Below are 6,460 nucleotides of genomic sequence, written 5' to 3' on the forward strand. Positions count from 1 at the left end.
CTAACGTCAAACCAATCAAACTAAACCATAAGTTGATTTTTTTTCTCGATTTGGTTTGGTTCGTCGGTTCGATTTTACTTGACGGATTGGTCTGTACACCCCTAACTCTCACCAACATAAATTTATTATTACTTCAAACCTACTTCTACTACACCATTTATTATTTACCAAATTCATTATTTTTTACCAAATTCATTCACCAAGGGTGCGATGAAATATTTGTTGGGTTCAATGTGTGTGTGTGTGAATGAAAAATGGAGGGAAAAAATAGTGGAGGAAAATAGTGTAACCAAAATGGAAAGTGTACTCATATATTGGAAAGTTCACTAATTCTCCCACATTGGTGGGAGAAGGGAACTTGTAAGTGTTTATAATGAGGAACACTAACTCCACATGGATAGTGAGGCAAGAATAAGGTGGTACCTCGCGCCGCTATCGTCGCTCGCTCGGATTTGGATTTGGCAAATGATTGATCGATGAGATCTATCTTTTTAGATAAATTTTATTTGAAACTTGTTTTACAAGTGAAATTTTAATCCAAAATCTGATATAATTATTTTTCTCCAAGTGAGGGTGCATTTCGGATGTATACGCAACGCATCTCAAAGGGATGCGATCTTTTGAGGCAAAAGGTACACTGTTTCACGTTGTAGGGTGACCTACGGGCGCAGATGCAACGCAGGTACGCGACCTGTGGGCACAGAAGCTACTGGAATTTAAAAATCGTCACCTACGGCCGCAGATCAGGCGTAGGTCCAGCACAGACTGAGTGCAGGTGACGTGACTGTACTAAATAGGTGCCTTTATATTAGAAAGTTCACTAATTCTCCTACATTGGTGGGAGAAGGAAACTTGTAAGTGTTTATAATGAGGAACACTAACTCCACATTGATAGTGAGGCAAGAACAAGGTTGTGCCTCACGCTGTCGTCGTCGTAGCTTGCTTGGCTCGGCTTTAAATTTGAATTTGGATTTGGATTTGGATCGATTGATAAGATCTATCTCTTTAGAGAATTTTATTTGAAACTTGTTTTACAAGTGAAATTTTAATCCCAAATCTGATATAATTATTTTTCTCCAAGTGCGGGTGTATTTCGGACGCCATGCAAACGCATATGCAACACATCTCGAAGAGATGCGACCTTCGAGGTAAAAGGCACACTATTTCGCGTTGTAGGGTGATCTGTGAGCGCAGATGCAATGTAGGTACGCAACCTGTGAGCGCAGATGTAGTGCAGAAGCTACTAGAATTTGTAAAACGTCACCTGCGGCCGCAGATCAGGCGCAGGTCCAGCATAGACTGGGCGCAGGTGACGTGACTATACTGAATAGATGCCTTTCTGCTGAACCAATGCATGCTTTCCGAAATGACACATTAAAGGCTATAAATACCTGATATATTCCTTAGGTATAGACATGATTTTTGATAGTAAAAAACTCTTCTTCTATACAAAAATTTTGTGTGATCATTAAGCTGTTGAGTGAGTTCGAGGAATCCAATAATTTGAGGTACCACTATTGTTCGGATTGGAAGTCATTTTATCCTGGGAGGAAGATTCTACAACCTCGGATACAGTGAGGAAAATTATTCCTTAAGGACTCCGTGAAGTCGGGGGACTTGGCTTTACATTTCTGTTTCATCTCATTTCTGAAATATAACACACTTCTTGGATAGATTACTTTTAATCTTGTGTTGAAGGTGTTAAGGAACTTCATAAGTGTTCTTGTCTTAGACTTGAACTTGTGTTGAAGTTGTTGTTGTTTATATACAGATTCTTTTACCCGAAAACATTGAAAGCAACAATATTCACGATATATGAACATGAAGAAATAGTTACTAATGATATGGATCAACAAATGACTCAAAATAACAATGTTGATTCATCTTCTAAGTCATCTGATCAAGAAATACAAGGTCAACATAGGAGATTGTTCATACTATGTGGGAGAATTATATTAAAAAGTAGTACACTACAATTCATGTTTAATTTTACTTATTTTATTGAGCAAAAGTTTGATCATTAAGTGTTGTATTTTTTTAAAATAGCATTGTGATAGTGTATTCTACTTTTATTACAAACTTTTGTTTATTCGATAAGATTGTACAAAGAATTGAAGCAATTTTGATAGTTTTCACAACTTATGAGGTTTTTATGTTTATGAGAAAACCTCCAACATTAAAAGTCCAAATTTCATGTCCAAACCAAGCTTCAATTTCATCTCATGATTTCAAATCATAATGTCATATCATGATTTCATCTCGCATGGCCAAACGGATGCTTAGACTAAGTTACAGATAAGCAGTTGATATATTGAAGTAATAAGGTGTTGTACATAAGACGTAAAAAGGAAACATGAACACTAACTGAGTGGCATGAATTTAAAATGCACACCACGCTTAGCAATTTCAATAATAAATACTTCTCATAACACATCTTTGTGGAGCTTAATACTGAAAGAAAATTTCAGTGCAAGCAAATAATATCCGGTGAAGATAATAAAAGACCTATTGGAATGAATTGGATGATTATGAGCAAGTGTACTTAGTCTTTTGTAATTTTATCAAGCCAAGCCTTAAAAGGAAGTGAAAACTGGAAATGGAGATGATACTTCACTCTAAATACCTAGAATTCTCCCTCAAATACATCACTAGAGCATTCTCTGAGTGGTTTTGTCATGTAGAGTAGACCATATGAAGGTCAAAAAATGAAAATAGAAAAGAATCCCTTCAGTCAAGATAAGGGTAGCAAAAAATGTGCAGGAGTCACAATTCAAAATTGCGTTGGTGTTTTCTTACAGCAAAATGGGTTGATGGATCTTGTATTATGTCCATTTTGTAATATGGATACTCCTACTTAAATATTTGTCATTTGGACTCTTGAACCCACTAAAAAACAACATTTTAAACACTTTTTTCACGTCAGCTGTCATGTCAGCTTCCACATCTGCCACATTAGTTTCCACGTCATTTTCAAGTATTACATTAAATTCCATGTCATTTTTAAAATTTTACATAAGAAATTAAATATTAAAAATAAATTAAATTAAATAATTTTTTTTTTATAAATTGTAGAAAAATTTAAATAATCATGTTTTTATTTTTTGCTCACAAATTAAATATCAAATTCATTCCAAATAATTAAAATTCTTCTCCAACTAATTTAAATTTTTAACTATAAATTCATATATACAAACATAATGAATTTTCGATTTTTAAATTTGAATATCTTTAATAAATTCACAAAAACTTTAAGTTTTTTCAAGCTTATTCATGAAATTCACTAATTTTTCAATATCCACTATCACTCACTTTCAATTTAAATTTAAATTTTAATCCCAAAAAAATATGAAAAGATTTCAAATTTAAATTTAATCCCAAAAAAATATATGAAAATATTTGAATTGACAGAAAAAACTAAAAACTAAAATAAAAAGTGAGAGGTGGGGGTGTTGGATGGGGCTGGGGTGGTGGGAGGGGGCTGGACAGTGGTGGGGTAGAGGTGACTGGACGAGGGTGAGGGGTGGCTGGACGGGAGAGGAGGTTGGGGAAGGGGGGCTTTTTAAAAAAAAAAAAATTATTATTTAAAACTTTTTAAAAAAATTTAAATTAAAAAAAATGAAGGAAAAAAAAGATTCTTTTTTAATTATTTTAATATAAAATTGATCAAAAATTGACCCCACTCACAGCCTAGGCGCATGCCTACACATGTTTAGTCCTACTCAGCCATTTTAATGCCACATAGATCTAATCAACGATCAAAGGGTTTAAAATGTTTGTTTTTAATGGGTTCAAGAGTCCAAATAACAAACATGTAAGTACGAGTATCCACATTACAAAACGGTTATAGTACAAGGGTGCATCGAGTCATTTTGCCTTTTCTTACCTTTCTCTAAGTTTAATCAGCTGAAGGTCTTAATCTCCTCATTATTGTTTCAGTTTTATGACTTTCAATTTAATAGAGCATGAATGCAGTTTGAGAAGGTGATCCTTTTAATGCCCAAAATGATGCTAAGGATGACGAATAAAAGATCATTATCCATAGTGAAAAATCATGTAGCTATTAATGAATTAAGCAGTGTCATACGGAAATACCCAAGGACTCAACCACCAAATGTCTCAAATTATATTGCTTGATTCAGAGTCAGAGACACCAATCTACTTGGATTTCAGTGAGCAGTTCTACAAATGGAAAGTTTCATGAGGTAATATCTTTGATAAAGACTGCCGCGAAAAGATAAATTGAATTGACAGCCCTTTGAGAACTAAACAATTGCACTACCCCTGTTGTCATTTCTATCCTTTTACGAGCACAATCTCATCATCTTTTTGAGTCGGGAATATGCAAGACCTGGAAATCATTTCAGACTGGAGCCTAAAAAATCAGCAAATAGAGGCTTTCAATCAGCTCAGTGCCCACTCACCTGTTTTAATCTTTAGCCTGATACCTGAGTAGGTCTGATATTCATTAACTCAACTGCTCGATGTATACAGGAACCAGAAATCTTCTCAGCCCTCAATGTTTTTGATTTGCAAGTTTCTGGACTAAGACACAACAAAGAAAGCATAGCTGAAATCACTCACTCACTGATTTACCAGCAGAAGAAATCAGAGGCCTCAAAATGCACCTACATTTGAGTGGTAACAATGCAGCAGGACTTGCAAATGATTGATTGTAGATCCGACGGATATCCTGTGCCCATGACTTTACCTGATTATCAGCTCAGCAAAACACAGAACCCATTGATTTCTTCACGGCAGAAGAACAGGTGTAAGACAACCTTAAAAGAAATATCTGAATATGGAGAAGAAAATTCTCAAGCAGAACAAGCAGCACTATTTGAGAAAATAATTTCAAAGTTAAGTTTCTCAGGAAATAACTTTGAGAAAATAATATCAAAGTTATTAGCTGCTAAAAAACAAAAACAGGACTTTTGCGAAAAGACATAATTATTGATCAACTTCTGAGGGCTATATCAACATCCAGAGAAGAACGTGTGATACGAGAAACGGTGTCAGTCCTATCAATTATTATTTCAAGGATCAGAGCACTTGTTGATGACGTGAAGAGAAAAGGTTACAGTTGAATCATTTGGCAACTGCTCTTAAGAAAATGTTCATGAAGCGGCTATACTAATTTACTTAATAAATCCATCTCCTGCAGAAATCAAGACATTAGAACTTTTACCATGTCTTGTGGATGTGGTGTGTCCTTCAAACAGTTAAAAATGTAGCCTAAGAACACTGCAGTTAACATCTCCAGCAGCGCCATTGATGATTATGGAAGCACTAGTCACTGCATTCGACTATACGTCGAGCAAAACACAATTAGCTGTGACCAGCTCACCCAAAGTACTGTCAGGTCTCTTGGATGTCTCAAGAAGCAACCTGGAACAGATTATTGCTCGGGCAGCTGTTCTCATCAGATGAATGCAATTTGATGGTCAATGCAGAAAACACATAAACCAATCTGCTTCGCTGGTCCCATTTATCTCTCTTTGTAAAGCAACCATGAGCGTGCAATGTCAATTGCATTGGAATTTTTTTCAAGAACTGCTGCAAATTCCAAGGTATGAAACTATCTACCTATTCACCATTTTCTTTATCCTCTGCTGGGGAAGGGAATGACCTTGACATTGATGATTGATCACGATAAGAACTCTCAAACAACATGGAAACTGGAAGATAATCTCAAACAAACTGACCATTTGTTTTTATGCACCCAAAGCTGCTATTCAGTATCATACAAAAGATTTTTCTCAATCTATACTTAATCTTCTTTATGAAGAAGTTTGTTCTGTTTTATATTCGTTTAGACGCACTAAGATCTACACCGAATTTGGCTTCCATGTAATTTTTTACACTCTACCGCACCCATGAGTTGTTTCCTTGTTCTAAAGACTCCATGAACTAACAGGACGTTGACATAGAGACATTGTGCAGCAAAGGAGCGATGTGCTTCCAAAAGTTTGGAAAGTCCTCTGGTCCATGCTTTAGAGAAGACTTAAGAGCAAATCAAGAAATACTTCCCGCGATTGTCTTGCTACTACCGCATGGCTGGGGTTTGAAATCATGAAACCCAAGATGATATGAGATGTGCAGCCTGCAAAATATTACTCAGCAAGAATTGAGCAATTTGTTCATCCACGAATGGAGCTTGAGTTGGATGTCTTTGTATCTATTATTATACTTCTGGAAGAGGTAAATGTATAAAAATGCATTAATTTTAATTAGAAGATTAGAAAGTAATCAGAATCTTGAATCAAAACAGGAAGCCCTCTTGGCTGCTCAAAGCTTGTAAAGTATAAGTTGAAACTTAATAGAGGAAAAAGACTTGAGTGGCAAAGAAACAACAATTTTGTTTTCACCAATTCGAAAAACCTCCATAGAGAGAGTACTTACGGCTGGAAATTGAAGAAACTTGTGATATATAGTAGAATGAGTGGAGGACGTCATCTGTAAA

At 35.5% G+C, this 6,460-nt stretch overlaps 1 pseudogene; it reads left to right on the forward strand.

Moving 5' to 3' along the window:
* LOC107858426 overlaps positions 1–6,028 on the forward strand; it is a 7,564-nt pseudogene extending 1,536 nt beyond the window's left edge.
* Positions 6,029–6,460: the final 432 nt, after the last annotated feature.

Source organism: Capsicum annuum, chromosome 1 (genome assembly GCF_002878395.1).
Source record: "Capsicum annuum cultivar UCD-10X-F1 chromosome 1, UCD10Xv1.1, whole genome shotgun sequence".
NCBI lineage: Eukaryota > Viridiplantae > Streptophyta > Magnoliopsida > Solanales > Solanaceae > Capsicum > Capsicum annuum.